The sequence below is a fragment of the Triticum aestivum genome, chromosome 1B, assembly GCF_018294505.1.
Source record: "Triticum aestivum cultivar Chinese Spring chromosome 1B, IWGSC CS RefSeq v2.1, whole genome shotgun sequence".
In the NCBI taxonomy this organism is placed as follows: Eukaryota; Viridiplantae; Streptophyta; class Magnoliopsida; order Poales; family Poaceae; genus Triticum; species Triticum aestivum.
The window spans coordinates 464,232,823-464,248,956 of NC_057795.1; the positions used below are offsets into that span (position 1 = coordinate 464,232,823).

The 16,134-nt window shown below is 42.7% G+C and overlaps 1 long non-coding RNA gene across 1 annotated transcript; it reads left to right on the forward strand.

The window, feature by feature from the left end:
- The first annotated feature begins 1,557 nt into the window (after window positions 1–1,557).
- On the forward strand, window positions 1,558–13,276 carry LOC123092736 (uncharacterized). Its single transcript, XR_006444825.1, has 4 exons — window positions 1,558–2,174; window positions 2,745–3,184; window positions 12,397–12,494; window positions 12,865–13,276. It is a non-coding gene; the product is annotated as an uncharacterized lncRNA (long non-coding RNA).
- The last annotated feature ends 2,858 nt before the right edge of the window (window positions 13,277–16,134 follow it).

The following is a 16,134-nucleotide window of genomic DNA, read 5'->3' on the forward strand; positions in this document are numbered from 1 at the left end:
GGAAAGATGGATGAACTTATGAAATTGTTTGCTACTAAGAGTACTTCTATTGATCCCAATGATATGCCTTTGTCTACTTTGATTGAGAATAATAATGAATCTATGGATGTGAATTTTGTTGGTAGGAATAATTTTGGTAAAATGCCTATAGAGGAAACTTTAATCCTAGACTGTTCCCTAGTAATTCATCTAATAATTATGGAAATTCCTACAATAATTCTTATGATAATTATAATAAGATGCCCTCTGATTTTGAGAATAGTGTGAAAGAATTTATGATCTATCAAAAGAATTTTAATGCCATGCTTGAAGAAAAATTGCTTAAAGTTGATGATTTGGCTAGGAACATTGATAGACTTTCGCTTGATGTTGATTCTTTGAAACTTAGATCTACTCCTCCTAAGCATGATATCAATGAGTCTCTCAAAGCTATGAGAATTTTCATTGATGAGTGCAAATAAAGAACCACTAGATTGCATGCTAAGAAAGATTGCTTTGTAAAGGCATGTTCTTCTAGTTTCCATGAAAATAATGATGAAGATCTAAAAGTTATTGATGTGTCCCCCATTAAATCTTTGTTTTGCAATATGAATCTTAATAATGATGGGATTGGAGATGAGTCAACTTTAGTTAAAAGGCGTCCCAATGATTCGGAGTTTTTAGATCTTGATGCTAAATTTGGTAAAAATGGGATTGTAGAGGTCAAGACTTTAAATAGCATTGAACCCACTATCTTGGATTTCAAGGAATTTAATTATGATAATTGTTATTTAGAATATTGTATCTCCTTGTTGCAATCCGTTGTGAATTCTCCTCATGCTTATAGTCAAAATAAAGCTTTTACCAAACATATTGTTGGTGCCTTGATGCAATCTTTTGATGAAAACTTAATTTGGAAGTTTCTATACCTAGAAAACTTAACAATGAGTGGGAACCTACTATAAAGATTAAAATTAAAGATCATGAGTGTTATGCTTTGTGTGATTTGGGTGCTAGTGTTTCCACGATTCCGAAAACTTTATGTGATATTCTAGGTTTCCATGATGTTGATGATTGCTCTTTAAATTTGCACCTTGCGGATTCCACCATTAAAAAGCCAATGTGAAGGATCAATGATGTTCTCATTGTTGCAAATAGGAATTTGGTGCCCGTAGATTTTATCGTTCTTGATATACATTGCAATCTTTCTTGTCCTATTATTCTTGGTAGACCTTTCCTTAGAATGATTGGTGCGATTATCGCGTAAGATACATACTAGGAGGAACCCAGCTTCCTCATAGATCAGGCGTTGCTGGCCGTCGGATCTGGTGTTTGATGTGTTTTCGGTCGTCCGATCTCGCTCTGGAGTGAGCCCAACCGTCAGATAAAAATGCTCTACTGTGGATCGAAACAGTGTGCGCCCCGGGCTGCCACCGCGCGCGTAATTCCCGATCACGTCGAGGGCATATATGGCGACTCGCGTCCTGCCTGTCACGTGTTGACGGCTGATTCGTTCCTGGCGAGCGAGAGGTAAATATCTCCTGCCACCTCCGTGATTCCAATGGTCCACCGAGGGCGTTATGGTCTTTTCACGTGTTGGCCCGTTGTGTAGTCGTCGCTGGTTGGCCCGTCGGTGGATGAGGTGAGGGCAGCAGCCTCTTCGCCCTCTCTCCCTCGCTCGATCTTCTATCCAAGCCGCCCGCACACCCCATGTCATCGCGCCACCGCCGTCGTTGCCACTCCCATCTCAGGGCACGCCGTCCGCTCCCGAGCCCGGTCCCCTGCTCCGACCCCGCAGAGGGCATGTTCATGGACGGAGCGGAGGAGGAGATCCAGGCGGAGGGCACCATCTCCATGGCTGCGGCCCACCCTCCTGTCTGCGTCTTCCCACGGCTGCTTCTCTGGCAGGAGGAGCAGCCCGACGGCTGCCTCCACAGTAGCAACAGCGACAACCTTTGGACTAGCTCCATCACCACCCGCAGGCACCGGAAGGCGGCTGGAAGGAGGCGAGCGGCAGCCTCACCGCCGACACACTCGCTGCTGACGCCGGCGGCGACGACCGGACATGGCCGCCCCCTCTCCTTCCCCTGAGATCCGTCAAGGTCTGACGGACGTCATCATGGGTGGCGTGTGTATAGGCACGGTGCCACGGACGCGGACCTCTACGGCAACCCTCCCGTCAGATCCAGTTCAAGGTGAGGCCCTCTTGTATCCACTTCCAGTTTCTCTCGTAAGTTTTTGCTAAAAGGATGAGTTCGTGTTAGTCCACCTACCCCGATCTGGATTTCTAACTGCTTACTCTAGCTATGATTTCTTGATTGGAGCGGCGTCCCAACCTATGAATCCCATTCTAGATAATGATAAATGGAGGACCTTGTTTGTGTTGTCTCTCATAGGATTGCTCAAAGGAGGCACACTTCATTTGTTTTGTTGTACTCCAAAATTTAATTTCCCCATCTGTCCCAGTGCCAAGAATTCTTGTGTCTATACGAGAACCACATCTTGGAAAGATCTGGTCCTGCTTTAGTTACAAGATCCACCATTTCAACTCGTAGAAATTTTGTTGGGGAGGTCTACACATGTCTATAACTACTAGCTCTGCATAATTGTCTTCTTACACCGTATTTTTTTGATATAGTTGAAATTCATTTGTCACCGGACCATAGTGTAGAGGAACATAGAGTTATGCACAACTGCAACTCACTATCACATCTTGAGTGCAGCACCATAAGCTCACATGTGTTTGCCCCCTTGAATTTGACTAGGCATATTGAGTACTGCATGCATAGAGCCAATTCTTGTATTTGATGGAGGCCTTTTGACAATGAAGAGCGAACAAGAGGTCAAACGTGCAAGGTATGCTCTTCTTTGAGGGCAATATTCTAATGTGTTTCAGCTGTTAAGAGACATTTGCATTACCTTTCAACAATGTTAAATATATTTAGAAGATTCTTTGCATACGAGCTACTATTGTGGTCATCTGGGGCTCTCTACCTATGTAGTGCAGTTATAGTATCATTACCTAATGTTAAATCTCTATGTAGTCATTTTACAGTATTATTTACTGGATGCTAATCATGCAATCGTTCAGGTCACGAAATGAAAATCTTGAGCGTGCCAGGAAACATGAAGCAACTGGGAATTCCCGTGCTGCTTTTGACTGCTACCAGAAAGCTCACCTAAAACTGCTTTCGAACTGATCCAGGTACAGATGTAAATTCTTTGTTATACTACCAATTTGTTACTGTTGGGGAACGTAGCAGAAATTCAAAATTTTCCTACGTGTCACCAAGATCTATCTATGGAGAAACCAGCAACGAGGGGAAGGAGAGTGCATCTACATACCCTTGTAGATCGCTAAGCGGAAGCGTTCAAGTGAACGGGGTTGATGGAGTCGTACTCGTCGTGATCCAAATCACCGATGACCAAGTGCCGAACGGACGACACCTTCGCGTTCAACACACGTACAGCCCGGTGACGTCTCCCACGCCTTAATCCAGCAAGGAGAGAGGGAGAGGTTGAGGAAGACTCCATCCAACAGCAGCACAACGGCGTGATGGTGATGGAGGAGCGTGGCAATCCCGCAGGGCTTCGCCAAGCACCATGGGAGAGGAGGAGGAGGAGAGGCAGGGCTGCACCAAGAGGGAGAAGTTCTCATGTGTTATGGGCAGCCCCAGGCCTCTATTTATATAGGGGAGGAAGGGGCTGCGCCCCCTTTAGGGTTCCCACCCCCTAGGGGCGGCGGCCAGCCCTAGATGGGTTTTGGGGTGCGGCCAAGAGGGGAGGGGAGAGGGAGGCGCACCAATATGGGCCCTAAGGCCCATATCCCCTTAGGGTTTGCCCCTTCTCCCCTCTAGCCGCATGGGCCATGGTGGGAGGCGCCCTAGCCCACCTAGGGGCTGGTGCTCTCTCATACTTGGCCCATGTATGCCTCTGGAGCATGTGGCCCCACTTGGTGGACCCCCGGGACCCTCCCGGTGGTCCCGGTACATTACCGATATCGCCCGAAACTTTTCCGGTTACCAAAACAGAACTTCCCATATATAAATCTTTACCTCCGGACCATTCCGGAACTCCTCGTGACGTCCGGGATCTCATCCGGGACTCCGAACAACATTCGGTAACCACATACAAGCTTCCTTTATAACCCTAGCGTCATCGAACCTTAAGTGTGTAGACCCTACGGGTTCGGGAGACATGCAGACATGACCGAGACGTTCTCCGGTCAATAACCAACAGCGGGATCTGGATACCCATGATGGCTCCCACATGTTCCACGATGATCTCATCGGATGAACCACGATGTCAAGGACTTATTCAATCCCGTATTCAATTCCCTTTGTCTATCGGTATGTTACTTGCCCGAGACTCGATCGTCGGTATCCAATACCTTGTTCAATCTCGTTACCGGCAAGTCACTTTACTCGTTCCGTAACACATCATCCCGTGATCAACTCCTTGGTCACATTGCGCATATGATGATGTCCTACCGAGTGGGCCCAGAGATACCTCTCCGTTTACACGGAGTGACAAATCCCAGTCTCGATCCGCATAAAACAATAGATACTTTCGGAGATACCTGTAGTGCACCTTTATAGTCACCCAGTTACGTTGTGACGTTTGATACATCCAAAGCACTCCTACGGTATCCAGGAGTTACACGCTCTCATGGTCGAAGGAAGAGATACTTGACATTGGCAAAGCTCTAGCAAATGAACTACACGATCTTTGTGCTATGCTTAGGATTGGGTCTTGTCCATCACATCATTCTCCTAATGATGTGATCCCGTTATCAACGACATCCAATGTCCATAGCCAGGAAACCATGACTATCTGTTGATCACAACGAGCTAGTCAACTAGAGGCTCACTAGGGACATATTGTGGTCTATTTATTCACACGTGTATTATGATTTCCGGATAATACAGTTATAGCATGAATAAAAGAAAATTATCATGAACAAGGAAATATAATAATAACACTTTTATTATTGCCTCTAGGGCATATTTCCAACAGTCTCCCACTTGCACTAGAGTCAATAATCCAGTTCACATCGCCATGTGATTAACACTCACAGGTCACATCGCCATGTGACTAATACCCAAGAGTTTACTAGAGTCAGTAGTCTAGTTCACATCACTATGTGATTAACACCCAATGAGTTTTATGTTTGATCATGTTGCTTGTGAGAGAGGTTTTAGTCAACGGGTTTGAACCTTTCAGATCCGTGTGTGCTTTACAAATCTCTATGTCATCTCCTAGATGCAGCTACCACGCTCTATTTGGAGTTATTCCAAATAACTGTTCTACTTGGAGCTATTCTAAATTATTGCTCCATTATATGTATCCAGTCTCTCTACTCAGAGCTATCCGGATAGGTGTCAAGCTTGCATCGACATAACCCTTTACGACGAACTCTTTTACCACCTCCATAATCGAGAAAATTCCTTAGTCCACTAGCTACTAAGGATTACTTTGACCGCTGTCCTGTGAGCCATTCTTGGATCACTCTTGTACCCCTTGACTGACTCATGGCAAGGCACACTTCAGGTGCGGTACACAGCATAGCATACTGAAGAGCCTACGTCTTAAGCATAGGGGACGACCTTCGTCCTTTCTCTCTTTTCTGCCGTGGTCGAGCTTTAAGTCTTAACTTCGTACCTTACAACTCAGGCAAGAACTCCTTCTTTGACTGGTCCATCTTGAACACCTTCAAGATCATGTCAAGGTATGTGCTCATTTGAAAGTATTATTAAGCATTTTGATCTATCCTTATAGATCTTGATGCTCAATGTTCAAGTAGCTTAATCCAGGTTTTCTATTGAAAAACACTTTCCAAATAACCCTATATGCTTTCTAGAAATTCTACGTCATTTCTGATCCATAACAATATGTCAACAACATATACTTATCAGAAATTCTATAGTGCTCCCACTCACTTCTTTGGAAATACAAGTTTCTCATAAACTTTGTACAAACCCAAAATCTTTGATCATCTCATCAAAGCGCACATTCCAACTCCGAGATGCTTACTCCAGTCCTTAGAAGGATTGATGGAGCTTTGCATACTTATTAGCATCTTTCGGGATTGACAAAACCTTCCGGTTGTATCACATACAACCTTTCCTCAAGAAAATCGTCGAGGAAACAATGTTTTGACATCCTATCTGCAAGATTTCATAAATAATGCAGTAATCGCTAATATAATTCCAACAGACTCTTAGCATCGCTACGAGTGAGAAAATCTCATCATAGTCAACTCCTTGAACTTGTCGGAAAACATCTTAACGACAAGTCGAGCTTTCTTAATGGTGACATTTACCATCGTTGTCCGTCTTCCTTTTGAAATTCATCTATACTCATTAGCCTTACGACCATCGAGCCGTTCTGCCAAAGTCTACACTTTGTTTTCATACATGGATCCTCTCTCGGATTTTATGGCCTCAAGCCATTTATCGGAATCCGGGCCCACCATCGCTTCTCCATAGCTCGTAGGTTCATTGTTGTCTAGCAACATGACTTCCAAGACAGGATTACCGTACCACTCTGAAGTAGTACGTATCCTTGTCACCCTACGAGGTATGGCAGTGACTTGATCCGAAACTTCATGATCAATATCATAAGCTTCCACTTCAATTGGTGTAGGTGCCACGGGAACAACTTCCTGTGCCCTGCTACACACTGGTTGAAGTGATGGTTCAATAACCTCATCAAGTCTCCACCATCCTCCCACTCAACTCTTTCGAGAGAAACCTTTCCTCGAGAAAGGACCCGATTCAAGAAACAATCCTTATTGCTTTCGGATCTGAATAGGAGGTATACCCAACTGTTTTGGGTGTCCTATGAAGATGCATTTATCCGCTTTGGGTTCGAGCTTATCAATCCTGAAACTTTTTCACATAAGCGTCGCAGCCCCAAACTTTTAAGAAACGACAACTTAGGTTTCTCTAACCAATCATCGGTGTCATCTCAACGGAATTACGTGGTGCCCTATTTAAAGTGAATGTGGTTGTCTCTAATGCCTAACCCATGGACAATAGTGGTAATTCGATAAGAGACATCATGGTACGCATCATATCCAATAGGGTGCAACTATGATGTTCGGACACACCATCACACTATGGTGTTCCAGGCGGTATTAATTGCGAAACAATTTCCACAATGTCTTAATTGTGTGCCAAAACTCGTGACTCAGATATTCATCTCTATGATCATATCATAGACATTTTATCCTCTTGTCACAATGATCTTCTACTTCACTCTGAAATTACTTGAACCATTCAATAATTCAGACTTGTGTTTCATCAAGTAAATATTCTCAACATCTACTCGAATCATCCGTGAAGTAAGAACATAACGATATTCACTGCATGCCTCAGCACTCATTGGACTGGACACATCAAAATGTGTTACTTCCAACAAGTTGCTATCTTGTTCCATTTTACTGAAACCGAGGCTTTTCAGTCATCTTGCCTATGTGGTATGATTTGCATATCTCAAGTGATCCAAAATCAAGTGAGTCCAAACGATCCATCTGCATGGAGTTTCTTCATGCGTATACACCAATAGACATGGTTCGCATGTCTCAAACTTTTCAAAAACGAGTGAGTCCAAAGATCCATCAACATGGAGCTTCTTCATGCGTTTTATACCAATATGACTTACATGGCAGTGCCACAAGTAAGTGGTACTATCATTACTATCTTATATCTTTTGGCATGAAAATGTGTATCACTACGATCGAGATTCAATAAACCATTTAGGTTTAATACTAATCTTGATGGTAGAGGGAGCGTGCGATGTTTGATCACATCAAACTTGGAAACACTTCCAACACATATCGTCAGCTCACCTTTAGCTAGTCTCCGTTTTATTCCGTAGCTTTTATTTCGAGTTACTAACACTTAGCAACCGAACCGGTATCTTATACCCTGGTGCTACTAGGAGTACTAGTAAAGTACACATTAACATAATGTATATCCAATATACTTCTATCGACCTTGCCAGCCTTCTCATCTACCAAGTATCTAGGGTAATTCCGCTCTAGTGGCTGTTCCCTTATTACAGAAGCACTTAGTCTTGGGTTTGGGTTCAACCTTGGGTTTCTTTACTAGAGCAACAACTGATTTGCCGTTTCATGAAGTATCCCTTCTTGCCCTTGCCCTTCTTGAAACTAGTGGTTTCGCCAACCATCAACAATTGATGCTCCTTCTTGATTTCTACTTTCGCGGTGTCAAACATCACGAATATTTCAAGGATCATCATATCTATCCCTGATATGTTATAGTTCATCACGAAGCTCTAGCAGCTTGGTGGCAATGACTTTGGGGAAACATCACTATCTCATCTGGAAGATCAACTCCCACTCGATTCAAGTGATTGTTGCACTCAGACAATCTGAGCACAAGCTCAACGATTGAGCTTTTCTCCCTTAGTTTGCAGGCTAAGAAAATCGTCGGAGGTCTCATACCTCTTGACGTGGGCACGAGCCTGAAATCCCAATTTCAGCCCTCGAAGCATCTCATATGTTTCGCGATGTTTCGAAAACGTCTTTCGTGCCTCAACTCTAAACCGTTTAACTGAACTATCACGTAGTTATCAAGACGTGTATGTCCGATGTTCACAACATCCACAAACGACGTTTGGGGTTCAGCATACTGAGCGGTGCATTAAGGACATAAGCTTTCTACTGATCGCATAATCGCTACTATCAACTTTCAACTATAATTTTCTCTAGGAACATATCTAAACAGTAGAACTATAGCGCGAGCTACGACATAATTTGCAAAAGGTCTTTTGACTATGTTCAGGATAATTAAGTTCATCTTATGAACTCCCACTCAGATAGACATCCCTCTGGTCATCTAAGTGATTACATGATCCGAGTCAACTAGGCCGTGTCCGATCATCACGTGAGACGGACTAGTCATCATCGGTGAACATCTTCATGTTGATCGTATCTTCTATACGACTCATGCTCGACCTTTCGGTCTCCGTGTTCCGAGGCCATGTCTGCACATGCTAGGCTCGTCAAGTTAACCCTAAGTGTTTTCGCTGTGTAAAACTGTCTTACACCCGTTGTATGTGAACGTAAGAATCCATCACACCCGATCATCACGTGGTGCTTAGAAGCGACGAACTGTAGCAACGGTGCACAGTTAGGGGAGAACACTTCTTGAAATTTTGTAAGGGATCATCTTATTTACTACCGTCGTCCTAAGTAAACAAGATGCATAATCATAATAAACATCACATGCAATTATATAGTTGTGACATGATATGGCCAATATCATATAGCTCCATTGATCTCCATCTTCGGGGCTCCATGATCATCTTGTCACCGGCTTGACACCATGATCTCCATCATCATGATCTCCATCATCGTGTCTTCATGAAGTTGTCACGCCAACGACTACTTCTACTTCTATGACTAACGCGTTTAGTAATAAAGTAAAGTAGTTTACATGGCGTTCTTCAATGACACGCAGGTCATACAATAAATTAAGACAACTCCTATGGCTCCTGCCGGTTGTCATACTCATCGACATGCAAGTCGTGAATCCTATTACAAGAACATGATCAATCTCATACATCACATATCATTCATCACATTCTTCTTGGCCATATCACATCACAAAGCATACCCTGCAAAAACAAGTTAGACGTCCTCTAATTGTTGTTGCATGTTTTACGTGGCTGCTATGGGTTTCTAGCAAGAACGTTTCTTACCTACGCAAAACCACAACGTGATATGCCAATTGCTATTTACCCTTCATAAGGACCCTTTTCATCGAATCCGTTCCGACTAAAGTGGGAGAGACTGGCACCCGCTAGCCACCTTATGCACCAAGTGCATGTCAATCGGTGGAACCTGTCTCACGTAAGAGTACGTGTAAGGTCGGTCCGGGCCGCTTCATCCCACAATACCGTCGAAACAAGATTGGACTAGTAACGGTAAGCATATTGAACAACATCAACGCCCACAACTACTTTGTGTTCTACTCGTGCAAAGAATCTACGCAATAGACCTAGCTCATGATGCCACTGTTGGGGAACGTAGCAGAAATTCAAAATTTTCCTACGTGTCACCAAGATCTATCTATGGAGAAACCAGCAACGAGGGGAAGGAGAGTGCATCTACATACCCTTGTAGATCGCTAAGCGGAAGCGTTCAAGTGAACGGGGTTGATGGAGTCGTACTCGTCGTGATCCAAATCACCGATGACCAAGTGCCGAACGGACAGCACCTCCGCGTTCAACACACGTACAGCCCGGTGACGTCTCCCACGCCTTGATCCAGCAAGGAGAGAGGGAGAGGTTGAGGAAGACTCCATCCAACAGCAGCACAACGGCGTGGTGGTGATGGAGGAGCGTGGCAATCCCGCAGGGCTTCGCCAAGCACCATGGGAGAGGAGGAGGAGGAGAGGCAGGGCTGCACCAAGAGGGAGAAGTTCTCATGTGTTATGGGCAGCCCCAGGCCTCTATTTATATAGGGGAGGGAGAGGGCTGCGCCCCCATCTAGGGTTCCCACCCCCTAGGGGCGGCGGCCAGCCCTAGATGGGTTTTGGGGTGCGGCCAAGAGGGGAGGGGAGAGGGAGGCACACCAATATGGGCCCTAAGGCCCATATCCCCTTAGGGTTTGCCCCTTCTCCCCCTCTAGCCGCATGGGCCATGGTGGGAGGCGCCCTAGACCACCTAGGGGCTGGTGCTCTCTCATACTTGGCCCATGTATGCCTCTGGAGCATGTGGCCCCACTTGGTGGACCCCCGGGACCCTCTCGGTGGTCCCGGTACATTACCGATATCGCCCGAAACTTTTCTGGTTACCAAAACAGAACTTCCCATATATAAATCTTTACCTCCGGACCATTCCGGAACTCCTCGTGACGTCCGGGATCTCATCCGGGACTCCGAACAACATTCGGTAACCACATACAAGCTTCCTTTATAACCCTAGCGTCATCGAACCTTAAGTGTGTAGACCCTACGGGTTCGGGAGACATGCAGACATGACCGAGACGTTCTCCGGTCAATAACCAACAGCGGGATCTGGATACCCATGATGGCTCCCACATGTTCGACGATGATCTCATCGGATGAACCACGATGTCAAGGACTTATTCAATCCCGTATTCAATTCCCTTTGTCTATCGGTATGTTACTTGCCCGAGACTCGATCGTCGTTATCCAATACCTTGTTCAATCTCGTTACCGGCAAGTCACTTTACTCGTTCCGTAACACATCATCCCGTGATCAACTCCTTGGTCACATTGCGCATATGATGATGTCCTACCGAGTGGGCCCAGAGATACCTCTCTGTTTACACGGAGTGACAAATCCCAGTCTCGATCCGCATAAAACAATAGATACTTTCGGAGATACATGTAGTGCACCTTTATAGTCACCCAGTTACGTTGTGATGTTTGATACACCCAAAGCACTCCTATGGTATCCAGGAGTTACACGCTCTCATGGTCGAAGGAAGAGATACTTGACATTGGCAAAGCTCTAGCAAATGAACTACACGATCTTTGTGCTATGCTTAGGATTGGGTCTTGTCCATCACATCATTCTCCTAATGATGTGATCCCGTTATCAACGACATCCAATGTCCATAGCCAGGAAACCATGACTATCTGTTGATCACAACGAGCTAGTCAACTAGAGGCTCACTAGGGACATATTGTGGTCTATTTATTCACACGTGTATTATGATTTCCGGATAATACAGTTATAGCATGAATAAAAGACAATTATCATGAACAAGGAAATATAATAATAACACTTTTATTATTGCCTCTAGGGCATATTTCCAACAGTTACCACCTATTTAAAGTAGTTTCTAACAGCGTGAGAATGTTTGGTTGGATTTTCTGTAAAAAAAATTAGGAGGTGTTGCAAGATTGATTTGCATTGTTCTTATATATGATTTCGGAATTATTATATTTTGAAGTATTTTATTATTATTATGAATCCTTAGAAGGAGTTAGATGCAACTTTTGTATCTTTTGTCCAAGTCTTGAATGGCCCGGTGAAAATCTTGGTATGTGTAGATTCAAAGCTTCATCACGTTGTGGTAGGGACTAGGGAACCTCTTATCATTTTTCTGAAACATGCGCTACTCTGCAAGTTTCACAGCTATTGAGATTTCATGTGGGTACACTATGCAGAAATTGATCCAAAATGTTTGTTAATGGTTTTTGATCCAGAAGACGTGAGTTATATCCAGGAGTCATAAAATTTGTATTTTGTGTGTGCTTTTAGTTAATAACCCTTCAATACATTGGAGTTTATAAAAGGTTGCCTCATAAGCACTTGACAGCTCCATGGCAGTGCCTCAACTGCGTGTGATAACTGGTAAATAAGCTATTCTCCAAAATAAGATTGTTGCTTAATCCGCTTACCACCTTATTTCAGATCATCTTGTTGTGGTCGCGTGAAAGGATGGTGTTCGTGATCTATATCATGGAAAATAATTCCTGGAATGCCTCTACTACCTCCTTCATGTCCTCTAGGTACCTCCATCTCTGCTCCCTCCCTACCCTCCCCATTCTATTCCCATATATATAAAGGTTTCAAGTGTAGTAATCTGGCATGACACGTACATAATCAGAGGATGGGTCTAGGTTTAATGCTCTATTTTCTACTCACAACTAGTAGATGAGAAACCATGTAGAAGATGTGGCATTGATGAAGTAGATTTAAAGATCAACTTCTTTCTGGAATTTTAATTTGAGGATTAACGCAGTTGAGTTGGTTAATTATCGTACTTGCATCTCGCCTCCATGCACGTAATTTTAATGGGGTTAGTATGCTTTGTACAGACCCAAGAACAATTCCTTGTAACGCTCACCATTTGTGCATTTCTTTTGGTCTTGGACAAAGGGTATGTGGAAGACTGGATTTGATATTATCCTGGAATGACAACTATTGGTGTGCAACTCAAGAATATATTTCATGACCGAGAGATGGAATTTGGAGAATCTTAGTTCTGATATGTACATGAATCTTCTTTTATTTTGTCACGCAACTGAAGATATGGGACTATTTACTCTGTGTATCTTTTATAAATAAGGAAATGGGCTATGGTAAAAAATTCCAATTTTAATTATATTATGTGTAGATGATGCATGGTTCCGGAATCTTTTTGCTTTGTACCGAACTTGATGCAACGGCACTACCAATCTGGCTTTTTGAAACAAATTTTGTGATGTGCTTGCAAAATTAATTACCCTATTGACTTAGTATCCTCAGCTTACCATGTTTTGAAACAAATTTTGTGATGTGCTTGCAAAATTAATTACCCTATTGACTTAGTATCCTCAGCTTACTATGTTTTTAGTATATATCTCTACTGTTTGTGATTAGTTCTAAAAGAGTGTTGTAATTTTCTTTGAATGTACAAGATCTATACATGAGTGCTGTAATTTTCTCTGGATGTACAAGATTTATACACACTGGGTCACGACGCTTGGACGGGCAACGCGCGCCAAGGCGCGCTTCCGATCTAGTTGATATGAAGGAAGGGAATATTAGATTCCAATTTCCATGAAGGAAAGGCATGCAGCACTTTCCAAGAAAGAAAGTCAAATTACGTTATGAATCTATCATGCGAGCTACTTATGAATTGAGTGCCAAAGATGGCACTACTTAGATCTATCCTCGCTTTTATGCCTAGCTAGGGGCGTTAAACGATAGCGCTAGTTGGGAGGCAACCCAACTTTATTTGTGTTTTTTGTTTTTGCTTCTGTTTAGTAATAAATTTTGCATCTACCTTATGTTTAGATGTGTTTTTATGTTTTAATTAGTGTTTGTGCCAAGTAGAACCTATAGGATAACTTATGGTGATAGTTAATTTGATTCTGCTGAAAAATAGAAACTTTGCACGCACGAAAACAATTTTAGTAATTCACAGAAACGCTATTTTGCGTTCATTATTTTTTCTGTAGATCACTAGACAAATTTCCAGGACTTCCTATTTTTGTAGGATTTTTAGAGTTCCAGAAGTATTCGAGAGTTACAGATTGCTACAGAGTGTTCTGTTTTTGACAGATTCTGTTTTTCGTGTGTTGTTTGCTTATTTTGATGCATCTATGGCTAGTATGTAAGGGTATGAACCATAGAAAAGTTGAAATACAGTAGGTTTAACACCAATATAAATAAAGAATGTGTTCATTATAGTTCCTTATGTGGTGGTTTTGCTTTCTTGCACTAACGGATCCTATGTGATTTCCTGTTGAGTTTTGTGTTGTGAAGTTTTCAAGTTTTGGGTAAAGATTTGATGGACTATGTAATAAGGAGTGGCAAGAGCCTAAGCTTAGGGATGCCCCTGAAGGCATCCCCTCTTTCGTCTTCGTTTATCGGTAACTTTACTTGGAGCTATATTTTTATTCGCCACGTGATATGTGTTTTGCTTGGAGCGTCTTGTTTGATATTAGTCTTTGCTTTTTAGTTTACCATAATCTTTTATTAGAATACTCTATGTGCTTCACTTATATCTTTTGAGCTAGATAGTTTTTGCTCTAGTGCTTCACTTATATCTTTTAGAGCACGGCGGTGGCTTAATTTTGTAGAAATTGTTAGTCTCTCATGCTTCACTTCTATTATTTTGACAGTCTCTTAGAATTTGCTATGGTTATGTAATTGGTCCTAGAATGATGGGCATCCAAGTTGGGTATAATAAAAACTATCATAGGAAGTGAATTGGATGCTATGATCAATTTGATACTTGATAATTGTTTTGAGATATGGAGGTAGTGATATTAGAGTCATGCTAGTTGGGTGATTATGAATTTAAAGAATGCTTGTGTTGAAGTTAGCAAGTCCCGTAGCATACACGTATGGTGAAAGTTGTGTAACAAATTTGAAACATGAGGTGTTCTTAGATTGTGCATCCTTATGAGTGGCGGTCGGGGACGAGCGATGGTCTTTTCCTACCAATCTATCCCCCTAGGAGCATGCACGTAGTGCTTGGTTTTTGATGACTTGTAGATTTTTGCAGTAAGTATATGAGTTCTTTTTGACTAATGTTGAGTCCATGGATTATACGCACTCTCACCCTTCCATCATTGCTAGCCTCTTCGGTACCGTGCATTGCCCTTTCTCACCTTGAGAGTTGATGCAAACTTCACCGGTGCATCCAAACCCCGTGATATGATACGCTCTATCACACATAAACCTCCTTATATCTTCCTCAAAACAGCCACCATACCTACCTATTATGGCATTTCCATAGCCATTCCGAGATATATTGCCATGCAACTTTCCACCATTCCGTTCATCATCATGACACACATCATCATTGTCATATTGCCGTGCATGATCATGTAGTTGACATCGTATTTGTGGCAAAGCCACCATGCATAATTTTTCATACATGTCACTCTTGATTCATTGCCCATCCCGGTACACCACCGGAGGCATTCATATAGAGGCATATCTTGTTATAGTTTTGGGTTGTAATTCATGAGTTGTAAATAAATAGAAGTGTGATGATCATCATTATTAGAGCATTGTCCCCAAATAAATAAAAAGGAAAGGCCAAATAAAAAAGAAAGGCCAAAATAAAAAAATAAAAAAATAAAGGCCAAATAAAAAAAGGAAGGCCCAAAAAAAGGGGGCAATGTTACTATCTTTTTTCCACACTTGTGCTTCAAAGTAGCACCATGTTCTTCATATAGAGGGTCTCATATGTTATTACTTTCATATCCTAGTGGGAATTTTTCATTATAGAACTTGGCTTGTATATTCCTATGATGGGCTTCCTCAAAATGCCCTAGGTCTTTGTGAGCAAGCAAGTTGGATGCACACCCATTAGTTTCTTTTTTTGAGCTTTCATACATTTATAGCTCTAGTGCATCTGTTGCATGGCAATCCCTACTCCCCATGTTGACATCAATTGATGGGCATCTTCATAGCCCGTTGATTATCCTCGTCAATATGAGACTTTCTCCTTTTTTGTCTTCTCCAGACAATCCCCATCATCATATTCTATTCCACCCATAGTGCTATATCCATGGCTCACGCTCATGTATTGCGTGAAAGTTGAAAAAGTTTGAGATTATTTAAGTATGAAACAATTGATTGGCTTGTCATCGAGAGTGTACAAGATGGGAGCATTTTTGTGTGACGAAAATGAAGCATGACCTAACTATA